Raw genomic sequence first — 18,689 nt, forward strand, 5'->3', positions numbered from 1 at the left:
TACCTAACATTTACAATATTCTGTGGGAAGTAAATACCTAATAGTAGTATTATGAGTGGTATAGTCTTATGAAAGGTATCTAACGAATGATCAAGTATCATAATTACATAATTTAGCCTATAAGTTCTAGTAATGTGTGTATGTATTTATTTCAGACTCTACTCTTTAAAGATTAGATATCATAAGGTCTCCTCTTATTAGATGGAAAGATTGATAGATGAATAAAAATGGAAAGTTTTTGTAACATAAGTCAATACATATATCATTCACTTTTCTGAATGATTTTTAAAGACTGTAATTTCACTTACTTTTGAGAGTGAATCAAACAGAAAGGAAGCCAGCTTCTCCTTCACACCATCTTCAAGTGACACTGTTTTCTCAAGTTATTTAAAAGTCTTTGGCAAGCATTTAATATATTTTTCAAATATTATATAAGTTAAATTTTTAAATTTATTAAGTTACAGAAGAGTTGTACTCATTGTTAAAAAAATCTGAGTGATACAGACTTGCAAATTAAAAGGAGAAAGCCTTATCGTTACTTCGCTTTCCATTCTCCAGATCTGCTAGTTAAGGTTTTTCTTTAAAGAAAGAAAAACATACATATATACACATAGAAACACCGCTTTTATCATTAAAAATTGGATTACTCTATATGTATTTTTCTATAATTTGCTTGTTCAAATCAATTATTTGTCTTGAGCATTATCCCACAATAACAAGTTTTTCAGAATCTGAGATCATAACTGCATAGTTTTCCATAGTACACATGCACTCTGATGTTCTTGTAAATTGTCTCACACTTTTTTCTGTAAATTAATAATTATATGAACATCTGTGTGTGTGTGTCTGTGTGTGTTTGTGTGATCCTTCTATTTATCATCATGGGCTTCTGTAGTTACTTTTCTAAGCTAGACTATAGTCATTTTTTTTATCATTAAGGAGTATGTGCATTACAATTTTTCTTATGCATTACCAGTGGTCCCTTGAAATGATGTATCAATTTGAACTCCCATAAATATCAATTGTCCTCTTCCCAGGACCTTCACCAGTACTGAATATTACTTAGTCTCTTAATTTTTGACAAATATTTCAGTATTTATGGATGATTTATTAATTTTTCTAATAATTATCCAAACTTATTTTTATTTCTCTGAATGGTTAAAATTGAGTAAGACCTTCTGAAAATGGGTACTTGAAGTAGAGTTATCAGAGATAAAGTAAAGCACTTTTTAAAAGTTTTTTAAAAAGATAATAGAAATATTTTATTGAAATTAGTTCAACTTCAATCATTCTTAAAAAATAAATTAGAATACTGATACAATCATGGCTCACTGCATTCTCAAACTCTGGGCTCAAGGATCTTCCTGCCTCAGCCTCCGGAGTAACTGAGACTACAGGCACCTGCCACCATGTCCAGCCAATTAAAAAAAAAAAAAAAAAAAAAGTTGTTTTTGTAGAGATGAGGTCTCACTATATTGCCCAGTCTGGTCTTGAACTCCTGGCCTCAATCTGTTGTCCTGCCATGGCATCCCAGAGTGTCAGGATTACAGGCGTGAGCTACTGGACCCAGCCAAATCTTACCTCTTCAGTGAAGAATTCTATATCTTTATCCCTCAATGGTCATCCTCTGCATCGTACATCTTCATCACACATTTGGTACTTAGGGTTTAGTATTGTTACTTATGGCTCATGTGTAATTCTTCTTTTTGTCTCTGACAGTCCCTTGCACATAATGAACACTGTAAAAATGTGTTGGTTGGTTGAGTGAGTGATCATGTAATTAGACTATGAAGGAGCAGGTCAGGGTCTGTATGTCAATCCCAGGAAATCACTTCTTGACATTTGATGGCTTGTTCTACTCCAGGGAGATTTCATTGCTATCTATTCAAATTGGATATTGCTTGTTTTGGTGACTACAACAAAAGCTAATGCTTACTATTTGTTCGAGTTTATTAATTGCATATTTGAATCAGTCTATATCAAGTGCTTGACAAATTGTATACATATCAAAGTTAGAGTTTTAAAATTTTATTTGAAATCTAATGTTATACAATCATTCAATTTTTTCCCCAGTAGGTCTATGTTCCCAAAGCCCTAGCGTGCTTAGCTCTTTTAAAGTAGTTCAGCTTTCTTAAAAGAAAACTGTTTAGATGTTCAGAATCAGTTCTTATCAGTAGCTACAACATAACTTTTTGGTGAGATCATTAAATACAACATTTCTCACAGGCACAGAATCCTAAGTGCCTGTGCTATCTTCTTACTATAGTTATAGAACCAGGTTATATAATTTGGTTAAGCTTTGAGTATAATGTGGCAATGTATTCATAAAAGTTGAAATATACTTCATGCTACTAAAAATGATAATTTTCTGAGAATGGAAAACAGGACTAGCATGTATTTACCAATGTTATTCAAGATTGTCAAGAAAAGCATTATTCATTTGGAAAAAATAATTTATCATGAGGTAGGAACATTGCAAATACTGTTTCAAGGAATAGGAAATTTTGCAGTATCTACTTCTCTTATTTTGAAAGTCAAGCGCTTAGTAAAGTCACCTTGGAAAAATGGATGTGATTTATTAATTTATTGTTTGTCTGGACTGAAAATGTCTTGACAAAAAGATATCCATCAGACATATATATTTCTTTCTCTTAAAGTTAACAATTTAGTACAATAGTGGAACGTCTTTGGCCATCCTGGTCTCCTGTAGGTTTGGCTGTGGAGGAGCAGGTGCGAGCTTCCAAACTGTCTTTACAAGTGTCGCAGTGGGGCTTCCCTGCCATGCTTCTGCAGGAGACAGCTCATCTGTTTAATCCTTATGTTTTAGTCAACCTTTCTTATTATGCAGACAGGGCTCTGAGCCTCAGCTGGATTTTTGACTCTCTCAATGAATTGATGGGGCTCTTTGATCTTAACTGTGTATTGCATCTGTTTCATCCTTCCTCTTAATGCAGTCCTCCATACTCTTATTTTAGTGGGTGCTCCTAAAATAAATTAATAATTATACAAACAAAAATTGCCATTATAAAACCTAGGCACAAATTCCACTTTTCATCTTGGCCTTTTTTTTTTCTTTTTGGCATGATAAACTTTCTTGAAAAATCCCCCAAACAATTTTTAATTCTGTTACTTTATAAGGGACTACCAGATTTGAGAGTATTTAATTAGGTTCCTGTGAGTGTGTATGTGTTTTGTAGAGTCAGGTTTGCATAAAAAATGGGAACTGCCAATCTTTACAATTTAGTCAATTTTATGATAGCATAATATCTTTTTGATAGACCATATTGTAGCAAAAGGCATACAACCTACGTAGAAAAATCTACCATGGAAACATAAGGATCCTGCTGGGCAGTGTTCCTCTGTTTGATAGGAGTGAGAAAGTCTGAGTTGCAGAGAAAATCAGTTAGAATCAGAACAAATCCATATGGAGAATCCATTCTAGGTCATAGGGTGCTAAAATATAATCTTTCTTGAAACAAATTTTTAAAATGAAATGTGTACATTCTTATGTGAGGTGGGAGTGAAGGAATATTGAGGAAACAGTGAAGGGATATTGTTTGCTTACCCACCCGAAATCATTTAGAGTTATGATTAATTGAGCCAGAAAGTAGCTGTTTTTATCTGAGTGACCTTTAATATTCTAATCTGGTATTTTGGAGATTTGTATTAATTATTTTTAACTCTCTATGAATCTTCATTTATCTTTAAGTATACGATAATCTTTGTGATGATAATGCAATGTCAAAGCTGTCAGAACAATTTCAGTTGAGCAAAAAACTGATGTTTTCTAAGAGCCAAAAGCCCTTGAGAGAGTTATGAAAAAGTCTCTCTCCAAGAGGAGGAATATTGTGATAATGACCTTTTAGTTTATTAAACATTTACTTTATCCCAACATACATATGTATGGATGTATGTATAATATACTAATAACCATTTATGAAATACCAGAATACATTTTTTCCTCAGTTACACTGAGACATAAAATAAATATGTAAAGAAGTTGATTTCTAATCATAACTCTATAATACTGCTGTTTTAAAAACATTCAGATACTTTCCTCCATTCAAAAGTATCTCTCAAGCCCCCGCATAGTACTCAATCCTGAACTAGGGAGATTTTCATCACTATTTTTGTACTTCCCATATGGAATCTGAGAATAACTGTGCAGGAAGGAAATGTGAAAGGTTACTCAATTCTTCTTTAGGCAGAGCCTCTCTGAAACCCCCTGAAAATCATTTTACCCCCCAATATTCAGTTTGTCTATCTCGCCACAAACTGAGATGTGACTTTATTTATTTATTTTCCCAGTTAACACTTCATTTTGAAAGAAAGTATCTAGAAACCAGCCAAGGAAACAGTTGGTTTCAGTGAGCATTTGATTTAGGTTTCCTGATTTTATTTGTTTTAGTTTCTTATCTCACATACTTGATTGCTGTGTTTCTTCTATTAAAGCGAAATGAAAACGTCTACACTCTTAGTCTATGATGATTTTGTGCTACTTGAACTTGTGAAAGTTATGATCTGGCCTCTTTTGCATAAAGTGGATCAACACACACCATTTTATTTCCATGCTTTCTTGTGATTTATAAGTCCCTAAAAGTTCCAACTTTGTTAAAACATGTCCATTTGCTCCATTGATATAACTCCCAGGTAAGTGTATGTTACTATATGAGAACTCATTTAAAAGATGCTAAGTTGCTCCATGCACACTTCCTTGTATTCATCAATTCTGACCTATATTCATTCTTAACTTGCTTTCTTATTACTTCCTAATAGAAACTGGGTGAGTAAATTTACCTCCATGATTCTTCCTAAATGTGAAAAGTGATCCTCTTACACTACTCTTCAGAAACACTAGGAGAGAAAACATATAGGCTGTGTGGGTTGGGATACGGTTTCTAGCTATGAACTGCCATTAAATGCCCTTATGCTCTCTAATCATGCCTTTTGCTTTATGGTCACATGTGGCCTCACTTCTTGACCATCTCCCATACCTATAAAATTTCAGAGACTCAACCTTGGGTTCCAGAAACTGCCCAAGGCTGTGTTACTTTTAAACTCAGAAGTTTGAACAACTCATTAGTGGGTCATGAAATCAACTTAGTAGATCATAACCTAGGTTAAAAAAGTAATAAAAAGATGAGAAATATGAATGCATTTCATGTTAGTAAGGGTATTATTTCATGAATATATTTTATCAAATATATTTCAAGTGTGTGTGCACTGCTTGGTTGTATGGTAAATATTTTCTTACCATAGATTTCAGTCAAAAAAGCCTGAAAAACAGAACATTGAGTGAGATCATATAGCCTCTAATAAGCTTTTGCGTGGATTATTGGGTTTAGAATTTAGAGGATTATTTTACCATATCCAAATTTGATTATTTTTTTCGTGAGTTATCCTCCAGAAAATCAAGGGCATTAGCTCACAGCAATAGGCAAATAATAATGGAAGCTTAGTAAGTGCTTCCAGAATTGTTTCAAGCTAGGCTGTATCAGCTTCCTGAAGGTAAAATGTTCTTACTGATTGAACCATTTAGTTTGAGGTAGTCATATAAGAAAGAGACACGAGCATTTAGTTGCACAAACAAAGCATACAGTTCACAGAAAAAGGATTTTGTTAATACCTTATTTTGTTGTTGGGTCAAGCAGAGTGAATAAATTATGACTCTATACTTGTGTTATGACAAGAAAGGAAATAATAATTATCACTCTTTTAAAATATCTGAAGATTAAAATCTTTGCCTTTCATTTAAAAACACCTTTGTAAATGTGGTCATTGTTTTTATTAAGAATGATACGTGGGGAATAGGGAGAGATTAGTCAATGGGGATGAAATTAGAGTTAGATAGGAGGAATAAGTTCAAGTGTTCTGTTTGGTTAACAACCTTGTATTGTATATTTCAAAATAGCTAGAAGAGAGGATTTTGAATGTTATCACCTCAAAGAAATGACAGAGGTATGAGGTGATAGATATGCTAAATACTAATTTGATTATTATACAATGTATACATGTATTAAAACATCACACTGTACTCCATAGTGGTTATTACATGTGAATTAAAACAACGATTAAAAAGAATGATATAATTTTTTTTTATTGCCTCTGTATCCACCAGAAGTTAGCATAGGGAGGAAATTCTAATTGTACTACTATTGCACACTTGCATCTTATCTCATGACTGAGAAATATTTAAGTACTGTTCAGCAAGGTAAGCATGAGAAAGAGAAGATGAGAATTCACGTAACTGGCTGGGCGCAGTGACTCACTGTAATCTCAGCACTTTGGGAGGTCGAGGCGGGCAGATCACAAGGTCAGGAGATCAAGACCATCCTGGCTAGCATGGTGAAACCCCCGTCTCTACTAAAAATACAAAAAATTAGCCAGGCACGGTGGTGGGCACCTGTAGTCCCAGCTACTCGGTAGGCTGAGGTGGGAAAATGGCGTGAACCCAGGAGAGGTGGAGCTTGCAGTCAGCCGAGATCGCGCCACTGCGCTCCAGCCTGGGCCACAGAGTGAGACTCCGTCTCAAAAAAAAAAAAATTCACATAACTATATGACTGATATCCATTGTGTTCTTTACAAAGTATGTCATTCTTTCGGTAACATCTGTGGTGGAATATAACCTTAGTATTATACAACCACCACCAGCAGCTGCAGCATTTTTGAGCTTAGCAGAAATGTAGAATGTTGGGCTCCATCCTGGACCTACTGAATCAAAATCTTCATTTTAGCAAGATCTTCAGGTGATATACATAACCATTAAAGTTTGAGAAGGCCTGGTATACAGGATAAGTCTTACCAATTGCCGTATAGACCTATGTTCACTTCATGGATAACATTTGCTCTGGAAAAGAAAACTGAACCAGTAGAGAGGGTCAGCAACTGTTCATACCCTAGAGCTGCGATAGGCCACCTAATGGTGTCTAAAATAACGATGCTGACAATGACACTGCTGCTGCTGTGGATAACACCCATTATCAGGTGATTCCAAGTGTTAGCCATTTTGTCTAATATGTCAACTAACCTGTTTAACTATCATCTACCTCCTGAGTTTTATGCTGTTTTACAGACAAGACAATTGTTACCTAGGATCACCACCCCCTTGTAAATACAAGCATTCCGATGACTAGCATCAGGTGTGCCCAAGGTAGAGTCTGTGACTGGGAGCTGAACTTTTTAAAAGTAAGACAGACTATTTGTTTGAAATAGGAAGAAACTATGACACTTGAAAGATTCCTATGAAGGTGTCAATTGAAATTTGTTTAGATAATATTTGTAATGAGCAATGTGTTCTCCAATTTGTGTATTTGAAAAGAGAAGTAAAGCCTTGTTTTAAGCTCATATCATGTGTTCAGGCTATCAGATCATAATTTATTATGTATTATATGCCGTGTGGCATCTTAAGCCCCATTAGAGGCCCTTAGCCCTGGACATTCAACTGGCATCTAAAGGATGCCTTGAATGTGAGCTGCCCTTCTGAGGACAAATATTTGTACATTGGTAACATGGGGAAAGGACTCTTTACTTGAAATGGCTTTAGAATTGTACAGAACATAGAAATGTGGTTTGTCTCTTGTGTGCTAAATTAAATCCTTTTAAAAGAAGTCATCCTTTGAGAAAGGAGATGCAGGAATACCAACATTTTGACGTTTATTGGGTGACAAAAATCAAGTCAGTCAGCAAATAGTTTTGAAAATCGCATTGAAATGTGAATTGGAAGCAAAAGGTAGTGAGGTCATTTTATGGTGCAGAAAAACAATGCCGTGTGTACTGCTGATCAACTAGGTAGACATTAGCTGGTGGATCATGGCCACGAGTACAGGAAATGGAAGAATTTCTATAAATGAACTAGGATAGATTGATTGCATATTCAAGTAGGAATAATGACTTTTTAAAAAAGTTATTACATTTGTTCCTGGTTTAAAACGAGAGCTACATATATAACATAAATTCATACAACATCAAAAGATATACTGTAAAGAGTAGTTGCTTCACCTCTTCTGTCCCCAGACCCAAGTTTCCCTACTGACACAACTATCATGAGCAGCTCCTTGTATATTTTTCAGAAATATCCTCTAAATACCTCATAATGAGTTATGAAACATCCTCATAAATAAACAGTATATGCAAAATCCTTGTTAAACAAAAGGATAATATACCAGGGGTCCCTAATCCCCTGGCCACGAACCAGAGTACAGGTCTGTGGCCTATTGGGAACCAGCCTGCACAGCAGGAAGCGTCTGGTCTGCAAGTGAGAGAAGCTTCATCTGTATTTACAGCCACTCACAATCACTCACATTACAACCTGAGCTTCGCCTCCTGTCACATCAGTGGCAGCATTGGATTCTCATAGGAGTGTGAACCCTGTTGTGAACTGTGCATGTGAGGGATCTGGGTTGCACACTCCTTATGAGAATCTAATGCCTGATGATCTGTCACTGTCCCCATCACCCTCAGATGGGACTGTCTAGTTGCAGGAAAACAAACTCAGGGCTCCCACTGATTCTACATTTTAGGGAGTTGTATAATTATTTCATTATATATTGTGATGTATTAATAATAGATATAAAGTGCACAATAAATGTAATGCACTTGAATCATCCTGAAACCATCCCCCACCCCACTTCCGGTCCATGGAAAAATTATCATCTTTGGAACTGGCCCCTGGTGCCAAAAATGTTGGGGACCACTGTAATATACAATACACATTGTTCTGCACCTTTCTTCTTTTTCTTAAAATGTATCATAGAAATAATTTCCTATCAGTACTCCTACTTATACTTTATTCATTTTAATGGCTCCATGGCATTCCACAGTATGAATATAACATACTTTATTTAACCAGTTACCGTTGGTGAATTTTTAGATTAGTCTCAGTCTTTTGCTATCATAAATAATGCTGCAACTATGATCCTTATCCATGTATTATCAAGCATATGTGACTATATATATGTCCAGGTCTTCACATTCGAAGTCCTGATTTATTTTTACTAAAACTGGGCTAGCAGTGGGGAAAAATAACCACAGGAGGCAGGGTATAATAATAATTGAAAATAGTATTTACTATGTGGTAAGTAATTTATAAGTATACATTTAATTCTTAAAAATCTAGAGGAAGATATTTATTACTATTATTGTTGTTGTTATTACTGATTTAAGTGAGAAAGCTAGGATATGAATTCACCCAAGAAGCTTGTCTTTGGATCCCTTGCTCTTGTTTGCTACACTGTACTGTTTCTTGGTGATTCTGTTGCTACTTTGGCAATGAGAGTGCATTTATTGGATACCTACCATGTGCTCAGCAGATGGCATGTGTTAGTCACAGTCTTCATGATAGCACCATGAGACATGAGATGTTGTTGTTTAACAGATTCTTAATAAGGTTTAGCAACTTGTCCAAAGTCCCCGAGCTAGTAAGCAAGGAGCTAGGAATGACCTGGAAGCATGATGTCTGACTCTTGTGACTAAGGCATGGCAGAGAAGGGGAGTTTCAGGTATTGCTTCTACATCTAGCAGGCTGGAAGGCAGAAATAAAACTAATATACATATGAGGCTTAATTAAACGTATTGAAGTGGTAAGAGGAATAGGAAGGGCTGTTACAAGGACCAATGGAAGACAGTTGGTGGGGCACAAAAATAAAAGCGTCTGTAGCAGAGAGAGGAGGGCTTAGTGGGTCCGTGTGGATCCAGAATGCACTCTTCTCTATGGAGAATGTTTCCAAATCTAGATTGCTTTGTTCTCACCAACTGCTTCAACCTTTAAAAAAACATTCCACACCTGTACGTTGTATTTATACCTTCAACAACCCATTGTCGTTAGAATGGCAACAATCAGAATGGAACCTGTGGTGCTTGCATGCCCTAGAGAAAAAACAACCTTAGGTGACTGCTCTGAGTCGGACTTTGTGGCCACAGGGAGCAGAAATCAGCAAGTGCCGCATTAGAAAATAAAAGTAAGAGTGCCGAGAAAAGTAAGAGTGCTGAGTTTCTTCAAGGCAATGCCAATTTCTCCAGGTCAATTTCTCTTATTTTAATCTCTGTTTTCAGCAGTTCTGCCTCTTTGTAGGTATGCCATAAGCAGCCATAAAATGGCAAAACTGTACGATCTACAGGTCTAGTAAAATTATAAGTCAGGTAGGTCTTATAGAAATTATAATTTTAACTGAAGTCCTCTGTATCTATTGGTTATTATTATTGCTGTTATTGTTTTATAAATCAATTTTACTATCTAGACCATATTTCTGTGTTTGGTCTTTTAGGTTTTGAATACTGAGTTTTCCTGTTTCAGAATATCTCATTTAATGCAGTGAAGTTTTGGTAATATTTCACAGAAAATAAAAAGGTATAGCACAAATATGTCAGAATTAATTATTTCATGATGGTTATAATAAAAAATAATAACCAAGATATATAATTAGTGTTTCCTGTAGGTCAGAAAATATGCAGAGTTTTATGTACATTATCTGGTTTAATATTAAGAACCTATCAGGTAAGTATTACAATTAGTACTGTTGTTCCCATCTTACAGATGGAGTCTTTTATTCTACATTTCGAGATTAACAATTAGAATGGCAAGAAAGCAAACTTTTGTAAAAGAAGAAAATACTTTCTAATTCTACAAAACATATTTTCTATGTTAACACTTCTCCATCCAGTCTTTCTTCAGGTATACTCAGTAATCAATATATGTACACTTTGTATTCTGCTTTTTAAATTCAGTATAGTCATAAAAACTTGGTTTTATCCGTCTTTCATATTACCATATAATGACTGCCTATGATTAATTGCCAAAATTACATCTTGATTTCCTTCTTTGGAGACATTGTTTCCATTCTCTCTTATAAATACTATTGCAATGAAAAAATATTGTATACATAGCATTATTTTATTCTCTGGGAATTTCCTAGGAAAATGTCCCCTCTTCCACTCAAAGAGTAAAGATCTTTCTGACTCATTCTAACTCTCTGAGTCGAAGTCATTTTCATAGGAACAAATAGAGTGAACATTATTAATGCTTGTTTTAAAATCTTAAGAGAAATGTCTACTTTGAACTCTTTAAGAATAAAGTCTTTTCAGTATTTTAAAGATATAATTTTGAATATATATGCGATTAATATATGGGTAATCCATATAAAGCCTAAAGAGTTGATTTTTGCATCATTTAATTTTAAAAGTAAGTGAGTGGGCTGAGGAGGATGATATATGCAAGGTAAGTATTTATTCTTCATCGACATGTATTTCTTCAGAAACTGCTATGTGCCAGGCTGTACAGCAGTTGCCAAGGCTATGATAATGGATGGGACAGAAACAGCTTATTTCCAAATAGGGCATCACTGAAAGTCATATCACAGAGTCTTTGTCCTTGACATTGTGCCACAACACATTCTTGTACTGATATTTCTGATTTCTTTGTTCTTTTGCTTTTATGGAATCTGACTCATTTTTTACTATCAGCCCAAGACACAGAGGATAAAGAGTATCTTACTCTCAGAAAGATATCTATATCCATATAGATATAGATATATAATTTCTAAGAATTTCTGAAATCGTATTTTCTCCCTCCCATGCCTGTTTTGGTGGGACTTCAGAAACCTTTTTGTCTTCCGAGGATGAAAGTATCTTGCTCTGTAGTTTTAGGAATCCCTAAATCATCTCATCCTCATTGTATATATCTTAGGTTGCATCTAAATACATTTATCAGTTTATCTTTGCAGCACTTTAAGCTAAACAGAGATTTTGGGCCCTCCATGGCAGGAATGTTCTCATGTAAAAATAAAATGTAATTTAGGATACGTATCATGAATTATTAATATAGTGTACCACAACTGCAGTTTTCACAGATAGAGATAAAACATTTTGGGTTGTGTTCAGCAGCCAAATATACACACTTCTTAGGTAAAATCAACTTCAGAATCACATTTTAACTTTTCCCTAAATTTCTCCATCCCAGAAAGACCTACTAATTTATTGATAAATATAACTTTATTACTTTATGATATAGAATTCTCTTTCAAATTCTGCTGTGCAACCTTTTTATTTTGTTGATACGCAAACATGTTGGTGGTAATTCTTTAGTAAAAATCGCATCAAGGTAACAGCTTACCATGTAGATCAAGCCTTTTGCTGCTCCATTGGATGCTTCGCTCTGAAAAATATTGTTATATCATTTTGTGGGAATGCTTCTATGCATTACCTAATATATATTGAGATTTCAGTAAATTCATTATGCATGTGTTGTGTATATTGATCAATCAATAGATACACACTTTTTGAAGGGAAAATTTGCATTAAAATGTGATATCTTCCCCCAGCTTAAATTTGTATGTTATTTTTAGCTGACATGCCTGAATTAGTTTTCGAACGTTTTTACATAAAAATATAATTTGAACTTTTAGCAAAGATAAGTTTCAGGAATTGGATTTATAGAGTACTCGTCTTCACGGAAAAGGGATATATGGAGATAATTTCATAATGTCAGAATACTGATTCCACAGGTTGACTTGGGCTACCTTGTTGTAAAGCTGGCTGTGCTGGGTAACAGCTGACTCATAGGCATCACCAACATAGCACAGAGGTAGAGAAGAAAATATTAATACAAGGGCATCTGAAAAAGGAGCTGTGATCAATTTCCTAAAACTTTCCTTAAATTTCTAATATCCTGTAGCCTTAACATTGGGATTGAAGTCCTCCCTGTTGCAACTTAGCACATACCCTACTGTCTGAACTCAAAACCCTAGGAACTACTGTCTGAGATCTGAATGTATTCTTGGTTCCAAATCAATCTTGTCACTCCTCAGAAAGCAATGCAAGATAATAAGTAGTATTCACCTGATTGCTTTCCTGCTCCGAGACAGCTGGTGACGTGTGTCTTCCTGATAACCAGGAGTTTCAGATCTAAGGCAGGGATAAAGGAAAACTGGAAGCTCTCGGAATCTAAATGTGACAGTCGATGGCTGAGGAGAGGGTCAGAAGGAATAGAATCTGTGACACGTATGAGAAAGAAACAAAATTTATCTGCTCTGGTTGCAATGATTAGATGTCTCTTTGTCTGGCTTTCCTTGCAGTGGGTGACTGATCGTCCCCGCCGGCTGGCTAATGTCATAATTAACAAAGTTGCTACTACATCTGCAAAGTTTAATCGAAAAATTTGCCAATGATATGATGGCATTGTCACAGAGATCACAAGGGACACGGAGTCGACTTTTGATCAAGGTGGAACGACAGAGCTGTGTAGGCAAGATGAGAAATTGCAAACTTGTTCGGCCAAAGGTATGTTTCTTTCATAATTCCACATCCTAGATTTTCTTATTAAGATTTTTGTTTGATGGTTCATGGGTTCTTTTTTTGTTTCTTGACCGAAATGATTCAGAAAAAGATCCATATGCTTTTCGGGCATTTATAACATATTCTCTGAAAGCTTTTTTTTTTCCCCTAAATCTGTAAATTCATAATATAACTAAACAGATTTTGATGATGAAAATGGAATATAAAGCAATATTTTCCCTGTTGGGTCTAGCTAATCTTTATTGGTTTTCAGAATAAGTATTTGGTAACAAATATCAGTGGGACATTTATATTGTATAGCATTGGATTTATTTTGCTCGACAATGTAAAAGCCGTTGCTCTGCTTTATTCTATTGTGTCAACCTAATTCTAGGAAAGGAGAAAAAGCAAAGTGTAGTTATAGAATATGTAGAAGTTCTATTTTAGTTTCAAGACATGCTCAAAGGAAAGCTAAGGTCTTGACTTAAGTCGCACAATGTAATTGGGGCTTTTTGAAACAACATTTATGAAGATGACTATCTCTTGAAATTATGTGCTGTTCTCCAGGGCCAGTCTTGTCAGACTATTTACGTGTATTTTCTTTTTACTGTAATTTGCTTTGCTTGATTGAATATTCAAGATTTGAGGAGTTTCCCAAACGACAGTCTTCCTGTATTGCTAATTAATGAGTGTGAATATTGATGAGGAACGGCATGCACCTCTGTGTATGTGGCTGTGCACTTAATCTAAGTACAGAGAGGGAAGAAGAGGTCTCAAAAAATATGCAGAAGGCAAGTTTGGGTTATTTATGCTGTGTCACACCACCGTTACAATATCTAGGCAATCGATTTGCAATATAATTGGGGACATATATTAAGGTTCTTTCCTTCCACGGTCATCTGGGTCACTATATCATGGCAAAATGCAATAATTTGTCTTTTGCCCATTACTATTGTCTTTTGTGTTAATAGCAGTTTTTAAACGTCATGAAATAACATTTTGGAAACAAATTTTGCACAGCATGTATATTTTAATAAGCTCATTGAAACTTTCTCATGGTTTTATTTCTAATGATGGGAGACTAGACGTTATCAATATATTCATTTTAAAATTTGCGGTCACATTTTATGTTCTCAAATAAAAAATGAATCATTTTATGGGATTATGAATTTTAAAGCCTTTGAGTGTCCAGATAATTTTAAACACTGTTTATCAAAATTTTGGTGGAAATTTGACTTAACAGATTTGGTGGAAATTGACTTAACCGAAATTTAATGACATCGGTAAGAAAAACTGAAAGTGGAGATTTAAATCATTATTTTATTATATTCTGGACACAATTTTTACAGAAGAGTGTTATTCTTATAATAACTATCTTTTTGTTTGTCTTTTGTTTCCTTAACTTTGAGTCCCCACCCTAGCCCAATGTCTGGCACATAATAGGCATTCAGTAGGTATTTATCAAGTGAATGAATTAATGAATTTAAGTATTTCCTCTGTTATTCAAAGGTGGTTAACATTTGCTTCCTCCAAATCAATAAGTTTTGTATGCAGTAAACATTGTGAATAGAAATAAGTAGATGAATGGCACAATCACAGACAATAGGGAGGATTAAGTGCCTAAAATCATATATTGTTATTTTAACCTAAACACCATAATATTTTGTGTAATTGAGATTTGGTATTGTCAGAACTCTGTTGGAGTATTGAAGGTCTATGAGGATTAGATAGTGCCCAGAAAGTGGTTCACAGCTGATGTCCCGGTTTTAGTTTTTTTTTTTTTTTAACAGGATTATCTCCAGAGATGTGTAGAAATGAACTCTCATCAGAGTTTCAAAGGAATTAATGTTTTTTGGTAAAATGTGCTAATGTAAAGAGTTAGAAGATTAGTGATACATAATGAAAGCAATGCATTCTTTCGCATGGAAATGGGAATATAATAAATGTCCTGCAGGTGATTGGCGTTGTAGCAATTTTATTGAAGATTAAAGTTTGATTGACCTTTGTTAGGGTGATTAACCCTTCTGAAATTAAAAGCCAGAGCTGAATTATCCTGCTCAATTTAAATGCAAACATAGAGCAGGTCGTGTGTCATTCAAATAATAAGAAGAAAATCTTCCTATTTTAATTTTCATCTTTGCACTTCTGATTGGTATGCTGCTTTAGAGGGACCATAGCTCTCGCAAAAGCATTCTGGTGGCAGAGAATATAGAATAACATTACAGATAATTGGGAACATATAGAAAGAGTCCCGAGCACTACTGCCTGCGTTCAAAACATCAAAACCACCATCCCAACAAAAGCAGGGAGTGTGAAGCCAATCTATGCACACTGAAAATGCATGGTCCCAATAGAAAAACAACCTAGGGATGTCCTGAAGGGGTTAGGAATAAATAACAATGACATCTCTATTCTAGTTCAGTGCCAACCACTGAAATTGCATATCATATCCATGTTAAATCTACAAGATGTCTCCTGAAAATGCGTGCTTTTTGGTGCAGTTGCTTATGAAGCAATTTCTAGAAGTTGATTATGTCTGATGTCTGGAATTTCACTCTCCATGATCTCTGATAGTTTCTGAATATATTCAGTGTTTTCATTAAGTTCAAAATGCTATAGGAGAAGCTAACTAATTAGATGCAATGCCATTTAATGGTTTAGTTTTATTTTTCTTTGTTAAATTTTCTGAGCCTTGGTGAAAAGTTGTGTATTCACATTGCTTCAAAAACTGGTTCCATTTTTCATATCATATTAATTTGTTTAGTTCTAAGTCAGTGAATATTTTTAGTTTTAGGTCCCATCACATAGTGAATGCATCTTCCTTTTATGTGTCTGTGAACTATTAAAATGATAATAAAGGTTCTTTTCCTTCCATATGTAATTTATTTCTCTCTTTTCATCAAAGAATTCACTCTGAATCTGTCAAGGTAGAAAAGTCCAAGGCATTATAGTGTAAAAATTAAGAAGCCTGAGGTGCTATTTTATTTTTGCACAAGCTTTTCATGTATTCTTTTAACATCCTTCTGAAAGATAGGCTCCTACTCCAAGCCTGTGAAGAAAGTCGAAAATGAAAAACTTGTGATAGAGTGACTGAGATTATTCAGCTGGCAAAGTCACTCCAGCATCCTCCAGAGAGTTGGATAATACATTGAAGCATAGATTAATAATATGTTTAACTAAGATCTGTTTGCTGTAAGGATAATTTCCTAATTCTTAATTGTGGGACAAGTGTTCAACCATAAATTGTAAACAAATATGTTGTTCTGTACCTTGTCTGATAAAGTATAGATTATCAACTTTAGCTTCGGTACATTCCATTGTCAAACTTTAAAAGATTCAATTGTTCATGATAATACTTATTTTCTTGTTAAAGATAATTTTAACTAAAAGATAAACATGACCACTAAATTATATCTCTAAAATAAGCAATATTAATTCTTCAGACGTAATTTAATTATCTTCTCTAATTTAATCTTATTTTACCTCTTAACAGAACTAAATGAAAATAATCTTCATTATTAAAATTTGTTATAAATACAACATTCTCTGAAGCACAAAAAGCTAATGTGCTGAACTACAGATAACATCCTTCTCTACATTGTCATTAATTATTAGCAGTCTCTTTATTAAAGAAAATCATGGGTTTGGAAGGTGAAATTCATATTGTCTCAGTGTAGAAAAAAAGTATTAGTGAAAGAGCAAAGGAAAATAAGATTATACTTTGCTAAATCCCAGATCCAATAATTTATTTTGCTTCAGTGTGCTTCGAAGACATTTTATTTCTTTATGTTGCCTTTGTTTTCTATCAAGATTGGTTTCCACCTAATCCACCCAGTCCCAGCCCTGACGTTTTCTCTTACAGTTGTGAAATAACATTCTTTGCTATGAATAAGCCAAGATTAATCCATTTGATATTTTATAGACTGCATATTTTAGCTGGAGTGTTTCTGTTTTAAAAGCAGATGGTTTTAAAAAGTGACCAATGCTGTTGTTTTCTTTGTTGTGCATTGTTTATGAGTCAGCAATTTAGTTTAATTTTATTGAAATTTAGAGTAGATGTACTATAAGCGATTTTATTCTGCTGGACTAAGGAGAGATGGCAAGTGGCAGACTCAAGGATTTCCAAAGCTTTTTAAAAAAAATTATTCATAGTTAAAAAGTAGTCACATATAAATTTTTCAAGATTATCCTCTTTAACAGATGATAATTCTAAAACAAAATTATTTGGTTAATAATGGTCAATGGAATTACCTCTTGTAATTTGTTTAATAAAATCATAAAAAATGCTCTAGAAACAATAAGTGTCCCAGTGTTAACTTTCCAACTTAATTAGGAAGATTAGTTTTCTAGGACTAGTTTTCAAATGAGTTGGAAGGTGACCTAATATAGCCTCGTGGTCTGTAGCCTATTTGATACAATTTATGCTATTTGTATTAAAATTATCATACTATCTCTATGCATTACTTTGGAATCAGAGGACTTCGTAAAAAGATACTTTTAACTCAAATGCCTTCAGCATTAGCATTTCTGGAGCCATCATTGACTAACCTTTATTCAGTTTTAGCAAGACTTTATTAAGCACCTACTATGTTTCAGGTACTCCCCTCAATCCGGTGAGGTGAGCCTATGAGCCATGTTGTGTAAACAAGAAACTCAGACTCAGACTGGCGAAGGTTTTACCTGAAGTCAGATAGCTAGTCAGTGGCACGGCCTGGTTTGGAAGCTGCTGAAGCCTTTCCTTCCCCAAAGATGTCTTTGGGATAATCATGGCATTCCACTTTGCTAAAACTTGGAGACTGTGAGAACAGGATTCTTGCAAGACGAATTTAAACCGTTTCTGCAGAAAAAGGAATTTACTAAAACTCAGAAACTATGATGAGATAATTAATTCTGTACCAATTCACTCTAGAGGAAGTAAGAGAAGAAGGGGTTTACAGTGCTTTGAGTAACAACACACTGGGTCACCCATGCAATGAACATTACTCAGTGGGCTTCTTTCATAGAGAAAAGACGTTTTCTTCCCCAGATATTAATAGTTTAGTTCATTGAAAACCAATCATCAGGCTCTGTAAAAAATTGTCTTTAAAATGCTTGTGCTTACCTATCTTTCTTTTAAGATTCATAAATAATTATGTTTAACAGAATCTTAAAGTCAGAGGCATCTGTCCTACCTCATATGGTTTCTTTGGTGTGAGCAGTTTGACAACCTGTTGATAAATGTCTCTATATTTTATAATTCCTGCTCTTGAAACTGAGTATAAGTCTGTTAGATGTCTAGCTGTCAGGAATTGCCCAATTATTTATGACAAATGCATTTAAAGAAATACATAGAAAAAATATTTTTGATAAATATCAAAAAATAAATATAGAAGTACAGTATTGCTGCAATGTGAGAAAAAAATCATGCAAAATAATTGAAAAAA

The 18,689-nt window shown here is 34.4% G+C and overlaps 1 long non-coding RNA gene across 1 annotated transcript in view; it reads left to right on the top strand.

The window, feature by feature from the left end:
• The window catches only part of LOC115900000, a 66,836-nt gene extending 50,695 nt beyond the window's left edge, over positions 1 to 16,141 (top strand). The window contains exons 8-9 of the long non-coding RNA XR_004059668.1: positions 13,068 to 13,272; positions 15,057 to 16,141. This is a non-coding gene — a long non-coding RNA (uncharacterized LOC115900000). The remainder of the gene's footprint in view (positions 1 to 13,067; positions 13,273 to 15,056) is intronic.
• The last annotated feature ends 2,548 nt before the right edge of the window (positions 16,142 to 18,689 follow it).

Source organism: Rhinopithecus roxellana, chromosome 10 (genome assembly GCF_007565055.1).
Source record: "Rhinopithecus roxellana isolate Shanxi Qingling chromosome 10, ASM756505v1, whole genome shotgun sequence".
NCBI lineage: Eukaryota > Metazoa > Chordata > Mammalia > Primates > Cercopithecidae > Rhinopithecus > Rhinopithecus roxellana.